General features: G+C 41.8%; 1 protein-coding gene across 1 annotated transcript in view; it reads right to left on the bottom strand.

The window, feature by feature from the left end:
* SDK1 (sidekick cell adhesion molecule 1) overlaps positions 1-13,470 on the bottom strand; it is a 707,360-nt gene that overhangs the window by 660,949 nt on the left and 32,941 nt on the right. The window lies entirely within an intron of this gene.

Here is a 13,470-nt window from a genome sequence, read left to right on the forward strand (position 1 = left end):
GATCTCAGATGATCCGCCGGCCTCAACCTCCCAAAGTGCTGGGATTACAGGCATGAGCCAACCGCGCCCGGCCTTCAGTAAATACTATTATATGCATTTAAAATGCCTCTTGATTGTGATCATGGCCATTTGAAAATATAATGTGGGTACAGATTTAAGAGCCAAAAAAAAGCAAGGTATGATTCAGCTAACACATTCCAGGCCTGGCAAGTTCAGAATTTATTGTTCATTAAAACTGTATTTTAATTATCCTAGTTTTAATTAAAGTATTATGTAGAGTTGGTGAAATGCAATTATGTGCAACTGACTTAAGATGTATAATGGGCTAATATTTGAAAAGAAATGCATTATTGTCACAAGATCTGCTCATGTAAAATAAAGTGTTTTATTTCGAATGAAAAATTGGTACATAGAATATTAAACTCTTGTCATTAAAGTTAAATACTACATGGCCAACTCGAATGGAACCAAGCAATTCTACGATCTCCATCCCCCATGCTCTTGGCCTATTCACTTGGCACAGGAATGTTTCTCTATCTGTGATGTGCCCTTTCTCCCGAAGCAGGGACAGTGTCATCTACCTGCAGGCAGGTGCCCAACAAGCATCACTGAAAGAGAGGACACTTGAGTGACCTTCATTAAGTCCAACTGCGTCATGTGATGATGCAGACGTCAAACTTACTGCGAGCAACAGCCCAAAACCTAATCTAATATTGCTTATAAGGTAACCCTTCATTGCACTACCTGACAATCAGAAAGAAAACAGGAAATCCTCACAAGCATCTGAGTCCACCTCTCACTTTGCACAGTGAGGCTCTGGAATAAAGCGCAGTGACAGGGAACTCATCAGCAGTCTGCAGACTATTCATTAAAGCAATGTGGCACTTTCCATCTTCTTACTCACTCTGAGGGACACTAATTTGCCCCAGGATAATAGCAGCTCAGACAATGGGACTCCCACTGTGCCCCATCTTCCTGGATGTGGTGAGAACAACAACAAAAAGAACTTTCTAGGTTTTAGAAACCAGCATTTGGAGGAGCAGTGTGACATTTACAGGAGCACGGTGGGGCACAGGGGCTGCCCATGGCTCCAGCATATTCTCTACACCAGGGTCCTTCCTCCCATGTCCCCTCTAAGTCACAGGGACAGCTACGTGCACAGCCAGCCAGAGAGCCACAGAGAGATGAATGTTTTTAACATGAACATACTTGCATACCTTTTTTTTGAGGGGTGGCATATAGCATATACCCTCTATCCTTTAACTGAACATTAGTTGGCCAACTACTTTCTTGCTCATTCCCTTGTGTTAAGTCTCACCACTACTCCAGGAGAAAGAGGTCATCCTCTCTGCTTCATAAGTGAAGCTGAGGCACATCAGGGCAGCTACCCCCTAGCTGAGATTCCAAGCTGCAAGGTCCTGCAGCCAAATACCTGAAGGAGCAGCTCCAGAAGGCCTTCACTTTGTCTAGTCTACCTAGAGCAAACCCTCATCACAGCTGTGAGCCAGCACTACCAACCTGTTTCTCCTCTTTCGCCTTCCAAATCCTAGTTCCTCTGAGGCCCATGTGATCGGGATGTGTTCATTCTCAATGCTATTCCCTCCCGAGGTTCTAATTCCTCCTCCCCTCCCCATTTACTGAGGACCGGAGCCCCGGAATCCCTATCTTCCTCCATGGACTTCTCCTGTCACCCTCCCTGGTGGCTTGACATCCATGTTGCCATCTATTCTAACACTGTGGCCTTGGAGTCTTACACCTCTCACCACCACTGACCTGCCCCTCCATGCAATCTCAGCCCCCATTCTCATGGACACTCCCTGAACTTTGTCAATCCCAACAAAAGTTCCATTCTAAGTCTAGATTTCAAATACCCCAGGTGACGTCCCAGTTTTTCAAGAAAACAGAACCCCTACAACAGCTGACACGTGGACCCTGGAGTAAGGAGGGAAGGAAAAAAGCACAGAGGAAGGAGGGGTGACCCACAGGATGACTTCGAAGAGGCTGCACGAAGCTGTGTCACCTAATGGGCAGCTGGGGTGGCGTCAGTAATCTATCTGCTGATCCACCTGCACACAACCATTCTCTGATTACCTAAGGATTCTAGGTCACCCCACAGAATAACCCTGAGACTTTTCTCATCTGCATCATCAGATTCCTTCCAAGTGAGGGAGAAGTCCGCTGTTTGGCACTAAATGGAATAGCCAAAGTGAGGGTGAGAGGACGTGAGGTGCCCAGTCCACCCACTTCTTTGCTCACTGCAATTATTCTTCCAGTCAACAGACTTCTGCAGTCTTCTGATTCTGTCCTACTGGAACATCCTTCATCTCCTCCCTTATAAAGCCAGAGACAATCGAGACCCATCACTCCCCTGCAGACAGCCTCAACATGACCCTCGCTTCTGAATTCCACATGGTAGTTGGGCTACACTTCCACCTTCTGTGAACCCAATTAGCTGCCTTCTCTATAGTGGCATCAGAACTTCCAAACTTTACCGAAGACATCCATCACCACAAACTGCAACTGTGCCCTTGCTCTCAAATGTTCCCATAAGCCTGGCGTGTTTCCCTAGTTTGCTTCTGACTGTCTGCATGACTAGCTAATACCTTGTCTTCTCACATCAGCCCTCACTCTAAACTTCTAAGCTCATACCAATATTCACAGAGAAAATAAAAATCCACGAGAAATCTCTCAATTTTCCACAAGCACGTTTACCAAACCACATGCGTCTGTGCGCATATTCTGGCTTCCGTCCTGTTAGAGTGGAAGCTGTGAGGCCATGAGGGGCCACCGTATGCCACCATGAAGGCGGTGCCACACGACTTCAGGGCCCTCCTTCCCACGCTTGTCTGTGCCTGTCCAGGTCACGTTTGCCAGGACTTTGTTCCCCCTGGCATCCTCACTCTCTCCTGACTCTTCACATGCTCCTTCTCTACTGGAGAATTTCCATTAATACATAAATAATAGCTGGGATTCCCCACGTAAGATAAAACCAGCTCCCTTGACCTCATGTCCTCATGACGAACACTGCGCGGTTTCTCTGCAGCCGCTCACAAGAAAAACGCCCAAAGAGTTGTCTCAACTTGCTGTCTCCACTTTCTCATCTAATATCTAAATATTTAAACACTCCAATTACTAAACATGGCCTAACTAGAGAAAATAAAGTGAAGGCCAACATTTCTAACCCTGCATTGCCTTCTAGATTCAGTATCCTTCTTCCTCAAGCTCATTCACAGATCCTTCAGCAATGTTCTCGGAAATATAAGTTCTCAGGCTTGTCTGAAAAGACCATCCTGCCTCCCCTACCTGGGATTGATGGCTTAGCTGACACGGAACTCTTATGACAGCAGTTCCATCCCCTGGCGTTCGGAAGATGTCATTCCCCTCCGTTCTCTATTACTGCTGTCAGTTATCTTCTGATTGCCGTTCCTCTGAGGCACCTGAATTACATGTATGGTTGTCTTAAGGTTTCTTCTTTGTCTTTGATGTTCTGCAGTTACACTATAATAGGTATAGATTTGGATTTACTTTATTTATCTTACTTGGAGCTCATTCTGCTTCTGGATTGTGAAGAGTCATCATCTTAGGAAATGTCACAGCAACGGTCTCTCTGCATAGCATCTATCCCCCATTTTCTCCATCGGATGTCTATTGATTACTCTGTCCTCTAGATCTCTTGGCCTTTCTTCTAGATTTCCCATCTTTTTTCCTCTGTGTTTATTCTGAGTAATTTCTCCAGATCTATCAGAACAGTAAGTCTCACTTTAGCTGTGTATTGTCTGCTCTTTCACCCATTCAACTGACTTTTCAAATACATGAATACATTTTTCACAGCAAGAAGTTTGTTTTCTAATTTCATTCTTTTAAAAATCAGTACATTAAGAGATGTTCAACATCATTACCCATTAAAGAAATGAAAATTTAAAAACACAAGGAGATATCATCATACACCTATCAGAATGACTAAAATAAAAAATAGTGACAGCACCAAATGCTAGTGAGGAAGCAGGGAAATGTGATCATTCACACATTGCTGGTGGGATTACAAAATGGTACGGCCATTCTGGAAAACACTTTGGCATTTTCTTTAAAAAAAAAAAAAAGTAAACATGCAACTACCATACAGCCCAGTCATTCCACTCCTGGGCATTTGTGTATGTGAACACAATGAAGTCTTATGTTCAAGCACAGAAAAAAGGAACAAGAATGTTTATAGCAGCTTTCTTCATCATGGCCAAAACCTGGATACAATCCAGATGGCTTTCAACAGGTCAATGATTATAAACTACACAGTATGGCCACACCAAGAAACACTAAACAACAACAGGAAACCAACTAGGCTGCAGACAATAATCTGGATGAATCAGGAAATTATACTAGGTTTTAAAAAAAAAGCCAATCCCCACAGGTCACATACTGCATGATTCTGTCCACACAACATTCTTGAGATGACAAAACTTTAGAAATGAAAAACAGATTAGTGGCTACTAGGGCTTAAGAAGGGGAAGAGGGCAAGAGGAAAGTAGTTATGGCCATAAAAGCTTAACATGAAGAATCCTAGTATTGACGGAAATGTTCTGTTTCTTGACTCTATCAACGTCTGTATCCTGGTTGTGATACCGTAATATAGTATTTTACAAGATCTCAACATTCAGGAAAACTGGTTACAGGGAACATAAAATCACCCTACATTATTTCTTTTGACTGTATGTGAATCTACAGTTATCTCAGATACTAGGTTTAATTAAAAATAGGTGGAAAAGGAAAAATACCATATGATTCTGCTCACACAAGATAATTAGAGTAGTCAAATTCATAGAGACAGAAAGCAGAACAGTGGTTGCCAGGGACTGGGGGAAGGAGGGAGCAGGGAGTTATGTTTAATGGGTACAGAGTTTCACAAGACGAAAGGATGTGCTGAAGAGGGATGATGGTGATGATTGCACAACAATGTGAATGCACTTAGTGCCACTAACTATATTTAAAAGTGGTTAAAATAATAAATCTTAGGCCAGGGATGATGGCTCACACCTGTAACCCCAGCGCTCTGGGAGGCCAAAGCAGGAGGATGGCTTGAGCTCAGAAGCTTGAAACTGCAGTGAGCTATGATCACACCATGGCAATCTAGCCTGGATGATAAAGTGAAACCCTATTTCTACTTTTTAAAGCTATGCTTTACCACAATTTTAATTGTTTTTTTTTTTTTCCAAAAAAAACCCCACAAAAAATAGCAACCTCTTCCAAAGACTTTCCACTGTGTACAGAATAAAATCCAGATTCCTTCCCACATTCGGGGGCTATACGGCCAGTGTCTCTTTCAGTTTAGCAAATACATCAAGCTCTTTTCTGTTTCTGGCCTCTGTGCCTAGAACACTCGTCCTCCTGAGCTCCACAGGGCTGGCTCCTTCCCATTTTGCAGACATTAACCTGGGAGAACAGCCTCACATACACAGGGGAGCAGTGTGGACTTGGGAGTCAAAGGGCTCCCACGCCTGACAAGTGCTGGCCTCGCTCTGCCTTAGCTCTCGTCAGGAAAGCCACGATAATAACAGGACTAAACCGCTGGGCTGCTGTGAAGATTAAGTGAATTGTTATAAATAAAATCCTTAAAACAGTGCCTGGCACTCAAAAATCATTAATTATTATTATTATTAAGGATCACATTGAGAGTATCACAGAAATGATGTTGAATGAATGAAGCTAGACAAAGGATTTCACATTCAGTGATGTCATTTGTGTGAAATTCTAGAGCAGGTAATCTAGCCTGCGGTCACAGAAATTAGACAAGTGGGAGGGCAGGGCTGCAGGAATGCATACTAACAGCAGGAGGGGCCCAGGAACTCTCTTGATCGGGATGGCAATTTCTTCTGTGTACGTATTTATTGAAATTCATCCACCTATATGCTTAAAAAATGTGCATTTTGTTATATGTAAATTATAACTCTATAACGTGTTTTTTAAAATGTGACCTCCACAGAGGGCCTGTCCTTAGCCACTCAATTCAACCCCATTCGGCTTGGGACTCTCTCTTCCCACCCAACCGTGTCTTCTCAGTGTGGCGACACCCTCACCCCAAAGTGTCCCGTGTATAACCTGCTTCTATATCAGAACACACCTCACTGAAGGCCGTACCTGGGATGCCTCAATTCCCCTTTCTGTCTCTTGCAAGTAGAACAGTGCCTGGCACTAATCAAGTGCTCAGGAAATGTCCATGGATGCATGAAGGAAGAAAGAGAGGGAGGGGAGGAACAACTGCCATGGCACCCCTTTCCTTAACAGCAGCACTGAACATTAATACCAGAAAGGATTGCAGAAGTGGTTAGAAAACCTTTTCCATTGACATGGGAAAATGGAGGCAAAGGGAGAATAGGTAATTCTCCCAAGGTCAGAGTTACGGTGAAAGCAGGCCTGGAACCCATATCTACCCGTCTGTTTTACTTATACCAAATATGGCTCGGTTCACACACATAGATATACTCCATAAACATCCACAAAATGCCTATAAAATATAAAATTTTAAAAGCACATTATTTTGAAATCCTAGTTAACTATAAAAATATTATTACAACCAGATCTACTTCATTCGAACATTAAGTTGTCACTACCAATGCAAGTGCTAATTTAAACAAATCTTTCTTGAAGAAATTGAAATGAAATGGTAATAAGTTAATGGATGTTCAAGTATTTAAGCACGGACAATTATGAGTCAGACTGTTTCTGAGTCACCTGGGACGCTGTTTACTGCCCATCCTTCACAATCCAGATCATTACTGGCAAGTCGTCTATTGCAAAGCTGACTGAAGGTTTGAAACACTTCATCTATAAACTTCGCATGTGCAGGAAAAACAACATTCAAGAATACTTGTGCTTGCACATTCCTGTCAGGTAGGCTACAGGATGCAATTTGAGCACAAGAACTTGCAATTAAGCAAAAGAATGGCACTGTACAGAGTTAAGTTTTTGTTTTCTAATCTGATAACTACCAACATAAATTACGTCGTGGAGGAAAGAGAAATACAGCACGGCATCAATATTCACATTTCATATTTTGAGAAATAAATGCAAATAAAGAAAATATATCTAAACCAAAATAACACAGAACAATTTTATTATCAAATTAGACTGTATTTATAAGACAAAGCTATGCTCATCTTTGATATGCAAAGACAGCAAACTTTGGATTCAGTAAATCAGAAAAATAAATATACACGTTTTTCAACTTCTCAGATAAAACCTGTAATTACCTATTCAGATTCTGAATATAACTTATTTTCAATTCTCTCAAACTACTGTTTGTCTTTCCAAGATATTTTTTCTGCCTCATCAACAGCATTTTTCCTTGAGGTTTGTTCTCATTTGTTCTGCCCTTCTGCGGAGGAAGTCTGTGGACATTACATGAATTTTCTTCACATTCATTCATCCAGCCATTCCAGCACTGTGTATCTCCTATGCATACCAGGAGGCCAAATGTAGGTAGAAAAACAAAAACATTTTAGGTGGTCAAAAACACCTAAAACTGGCTAGGCACAGTGGTCTGTGATCCCAGCACTTTGGGAGGCAGAGGCAGGTGGATTGCCTGAAGTCAGGAGTTCCAGACCAGCCTGAGCAACATAGTGAAACAAAGTCTCTACTAAAAATACAAAAAAAATAGCCAGGCATGGTGGCGCATGCCTGTAATCCCAGCTGCTCTGGAGGCTGAAGCACGAAAATCATTTGACCCTGGAGTTGGAGGTTGCAGCGAGCTGAGATCATGCCACTTGAACTTCACTCCAGCCTGGGAGATAGAGCAAGACTGTCTCCAAAAAACAAACCACCTAAAACTGTTCACATTTGTAGGTCTTGTCTACTCAGACAGTTTTCTACCTGCCCCAGGGTGCAAACGTGAACTGGTAATTCAAAATATAAATAGCAGGATGCTAACTAAAATTTTCCTCTTGTTTCAGAGTTTTGACTGAAGTCATAAATCTTAGGACAATGGTGTTTTTCAGATCCCAACCATTCAAAAGAATACTTGCTAAGAGGTGGTCAAAACAAATCCAGGGAACTCCCTCTACTTCACGTATAAAACAAGGAAAGTTAGCCTGTCTCCTCCCAAAGTGGACCCCACAAAGCTTGGGAGAATCAGGCCTCTGCCCTCTGGCATGTGGGAGTCAGGGACGATGGAACTTGACTCTCACTGGTTAAAACCCTAAGGCGAGATGCTGGGAGACAGCTCTGCCAGCATTTGAGCTTGTATCAAGTCATAGGGTACAGTCATGAATCTTAACTTCACTTGCCCTAAAATGCCTTTTTCCTTTTGTCCCATCCTTTCACCTATATCAGCTCCAGATGGCTTTGCAGCCTTACTTCCCCCACTGCCATGTAACATACTCACAAGTTCTCGGAATTAGGACCTGGGAGGCCATTGCACTGTTTATTTGTTCTCTGCTCCTTGGGCCTCAGGAGTTGTCCTGGTTATTATGAAATCCTCTCCTATTGGTTTGATTCTTTATTTCTCTATATATTCCAATAAATTTTCTTTTTGCATAAGATAGCCAAAGTGACTTGCAGCCAAGAGCATCTTCTTATTTTTGCAGGCAGAGTCTTGCTACATTGCCCAGGCTGGTCTGTAACTCCTGGGCTCAGGTGATCCTCCCACCTCAGACTTCCAAGTAGCTGGGATTATAGGCATGCATCACCCTTTTAACTGATACAATGGAAGTCTTTGGGGGTACACCTACTGGCTTATTTCATAGGTTTGTAAAGAGCTTTAAATGTCATCAATACACCAACAACTGACAAGTTTAACCTAGACCTCGCTGCTGATCTTGAATCTGACACGTATGTCTATCTAATCATTGGTTCCTTCCGGTGATCTACTATGCATCTCAAACTTAACATGTCAAAAACAGATTGCAGACAACACTGCCAAATCCTCCACCTATACAGACAAAATTCACTTCTCCCCAAATCATCTCCCTATTTAGCAAATGGTATCTCCATCCTACAAGTTGCTCAGGCCAAGAAAAGTCATAGAGTTATCCATGATTATTCTCTTTCTCTAATTTCCCACATCCAATCCAACAGGAAATCTTTCTGATTCTACTTTCTTTCTTTCTTTCTTTTTTTTTTTTTTGAGACTGAGTCTCACTGTGTTGCCAGGCTGGAATGCAGTGGCACAATCTTGGCTCACTGCAACTTCTGCCTCCCAGGTTCAAGCAATTCTCCTGCCTCAGCTTCCCAAGTAGCTAGGACTACATGCGCACGCCACCACGCCCAGCTAAGTTTTGTATTTTTAATAGAGATGGGGTTTCACCATGTTGGCCAGGATGGTCTTGATCTCTTGACCTCCTGATCCAACCGCCTTGGTCTCCCAACGTGCTGGGATTACAAGCGTGAGCCACCGCGCCCACTCTGACTCTAGTTTCAAAACATACCAGTCTCTGATACTTTTCAACCCCTCTGTGCAAACCAAGGTTAATCCATGTTATTTCAAGTTGAAAGCTGGTCTTCTAAAGATGAGAAAGGAAGACTAGAGCAATGTATGGAAAAAAATAATCAAAAACAAAAAAAACGATCAGCAAATAAGGTAGAAAGAATTAGGCTGATCCAGAAGCGAGCATGAGACTGAGTGTCAGGCAGACCCGGATTTGAACCCTGGCTCTGTGTGTATCGGCTCTGGGCCCCGGGGTAAGTAATTTAACATCCATAATCTTCCATTCTGATAACTATACATAGAGCTAATCATACCTGCCTCAGAAGGCAATTGTGAGGATTAGAGAAGATATGTTTAAAGTAGGTACTCAATAAATAATAGCTCCTGTTAAGATTATTAATAGGCTATTCAACTAATTTTTCAAGTTAGGAAACATTAGACTTACTGTTTCCCTTGAAAATGAAAAAAAAATCATTTAATTATAAGCCTAAAGCTCACATTTTAAAAGTAGATAATGAGATAATGTTTAAAAATGGAGGTGGGGAGAGAAAATGAGCTTCTTTCACCACATGACAAAGGTGCATGTATTAGAAAAGTAAACTCACACAAGGAGGATAAAAATAGGTACAGAAAGGCCAGGCATTTATCCTAAGTTTGCTCACGCCTATAATCCCAGCACTTTGGGAGGCCGAGGCAGGCAGATCACAAGGTCAGGAGTTCGAGACCAGCCTGGCCAGCACGGTGCAACCCCATCTCTACTAAAAATACAAAAATTAGCTGGGCTTAGTGGTGTGTGCCTGTAATCTCAGCTACTCAGGAGGCTGAGGGAGGAGCATCGCTTGACCTTGGGAGGCAGAGGTTGCAGTGAACCAAGATCAGGCCACTGCACTCCAGTCTGGGCAACAGAACAAGACTCCATCTCAAAAAATAAAAATAAAAATTAAAAAAAAAAAACAGGTGCAGAAGCTTGACCTGCATTTCAATATGTTGAAGCACCTTGAGTCAAATGCTCGTTTTTAAATGGCATCTCTGGGTCTATAACAAATGTGATGCCATCTGACTTGTGCTATCAATCACGTGGGTGGGAGGAACGCAGAAATGTCCTCCCATCTTCAGTCAAAAGCTGTACTTTCTTAGACATGGAAAGCAATATATTGGGTTTTCATATTTAGATTGTTAAATTTTTAAATATTTAAACTTTTTATTGATGCATAATAGATGTACATAGTTTCAGGGTACGTGTGATCATTAAATACATCCATATAATTTGTAAAGATCGAATCAGTGTACTTGGGATATGAAAGCTGTATCTCTTTGGATGATGTATAAACTTGTGGAGAAAAACATACCCATACTGATTTATGTAATCTTGCACAGCAGGTACTTAATAAATGCGGGGTGATGATGAGGTGGAAAATATGAAACTAAAGGGCCTTGTAAAAGTGTAAATATCCATAATCAGCCTCATCTCATCTCTCTAAAAAATGGTATACTGCATTATTTCCTGAGATTAGAGATTTATCAACAGCTTCACGCTTGTAAGCAGACCATTTGTTTGATATTACACCAAGTTAAAGCCCTACTAGTGTCTTGTCTTTATTAGCTCACCAGGAATTAAACAGGCTTTAGCATGCATTTGCAAGTTTAAAAAAATTTATGAAATTAAGAATTATTTCATTGTATACCCTGTCAGACTTGTGAATAAGTGTTGTCTCATGCATATATAGAAAACACAGGTTAACAGGTGGATTAATACAGACTTATTTGCTACTAAGTTCAAAGAATTCTTCCATGATGAATTTTGCTGCCACTGACATTAATTAAAAGCTCCAGTGTTTGAGAGGAAAGCCTAATTCAATCTACCTCCCCATCCCTGGTACCAATTTTCCCCCAACATTTATCCTAAGTTTGCCTGGTCATATTGTGCTCAGCACTGGGAACTTCTAGCATATTTATACCAGAATGTATCTTGCCTGCCGCCCCCATCCCCCACACTTTTTTTTTTTTTTCCTTGGAGACAGGGTCTTGCTCTGTCACCCAGGCTGGAGTACAGTGGCACCATCATAACTCACTGCAACCTCCAACTTCTGGTCTCAAGCCGTCTTCCCACCTCAGCCTCCCAAGTAGCAAATAGCTAGAACTACAGGTTTGTGCCACCACACTCAGCTATTTTTCTTTTTTAAAAAATTTTTAGTAGAGATAAGGTTTCACCATGTTTCCCAGGCTGTTTTTAAACTCCAGATGGCTTTGAACTCAAGCAATCAGCATCTGAAAGCGCCGGGATTACAGGAACAAGCCACCACGCACAGTCCTCGCCTGCCTTTTTAAAGCCTAACAGTCTACTAAGAATGAAACATTGATCCTTCATCTTTGTTTCATCCCAACTCAAGACGCATCTTTTATGATTGGAATCAATATAAAGGTGGATATCTAAGTAACCTGTAATCAAATAAAGAAAAAAGGATAGCAATTATCCCATCTTCTAAGGTAACTGGTATTTTTACTAGAATTTTAAAATATTCTGCATATATATATACACACACACACACACACACACAAATTTTTGTTCCCAATAACCAAAATAGAAACATTTGTAAAATAAGCTTCAGTGGGGTGGCTCACGCCTGTAATCCCAGCACTTTGGGAGGCCGAGGCGGGTGGGTCATTTGAGGTAAGGAGTTCAAGACCAGCCTGGCCACATGGTGAAACCTCATCTCTACTAAAAACACAAAAATTAGCCGGGGATGGTGACGCGCACCTGCAGTCCCAGCTACTCAGGAGGCTGAGGCAGGAGAATCGCTTGAACCTGGGAGGGAGAGGTAGCAGTGAGCTGAGATCACGCCATTGTACTTCAGCCTGGGTGACAGAGTGACTCTGTCTCAAAATAATAATTATTAATTATAATTAGTATTATATAATTATTAATAGTAATAATAATAATTATTACTTAGGTTCCAGCCAGATTCTGATCCAGAAGTAGAAGACTGGAGACATGGGGCTTAGGGAAGGGATTCTAGATGCTCAGGTAGGGGTTGGAGATGAGAATCACGAGGCTTAGGGAAGGGATTCCACAGATGCTCAGGTAGGGGAGAGAGCAAGTGGGTTCCCACGGTAACTTTCATAGTTACATGTAAAATCTATTTGGCAAATGACCCCACACATATTCTTTTTGAAAAAAAGCAGAACAAGAGTGTTTTCTCGTGATGAATTTTTATCTGAGTGCAACCACTGGACGGCATAAATACCTGACTTCTGGCCTATGCTTACGGCATTTCATGATTCTTCTGGAAATGTTCAGCCTTGAAACCTTTATGTTTGGAATATTGTCTTTAAATTAGGTTGTAAAATGTCCAGTTATGAAATATATACCAAGTGTTCTTTTTAATCACTTAAAGCTCCAAGTGAAGAAAACCTGCCTGGCATTAGATAAATATCTTGAATGTGAGATAGGCAAGAACACCTTGAAATAATGCTTAACTAATCACAAAGCAACTATTCTGCAATAGATGGGTGAACCGCTAATTAGATGAAGAGAAATAAAACTGTCAAGGTAGGATAAAAGGATAAAGAGAAATAAGCAGTAATTACTGTTTTATCGTCAGAGAAAGTCGTATCAAACACGGCTCAATAAAAGGAGGGGGAAAAAACCCACAGTCTATAAGTAAATACCAGCACTCATTAAATTAGTACTAGGAGCAAAGCCCAACTCAGGGATGACAATGACATCTTAAAAAGTACATTCAAAAAAGAAAAAAAATTGACTGCAAAGTTGAGTAAGGGTGCTTTAGTTTTAGGGCACGCAACATTCTGAAGAATAAAATTGGCCGGGCGCGGGGGCTCATGCCTGTAATCCCAGCACTTTGGGAGGCTGAGGCGGGCAGATCATGAGGTCAGGAGATCGAGACCCTCCTGGCTAATATGGTGAAACCCCGTCTCTACTAAAAATACAAAAAATTAGCCAGGTGCTGTGGCGGGTGCCTGTAGTCCCAGCTACTCGGGAGGCTAAGGCAGGAGAATGGCGTGAACCCAGGAGGCGGAGCTTGCAGTGAGCCAAGATG

The sequence above is a fragment of the Mandrillus leucophaeus genome, unplaced genomic scaffold (assembly GCF_000951045.1).
Source record: "Mandrillus leucophaeus isolate KB7577 unplaced genomic scaffold, Mleu.le_1.0 Scaffold171, whole genome shotgun sequence".
Lineage (NCBI taxonomy): Eukaryota > Metazoa > Chordata > Mammalia > Primates > Cercopithecidae > Mandrillus > Mandrillus leucophaeus.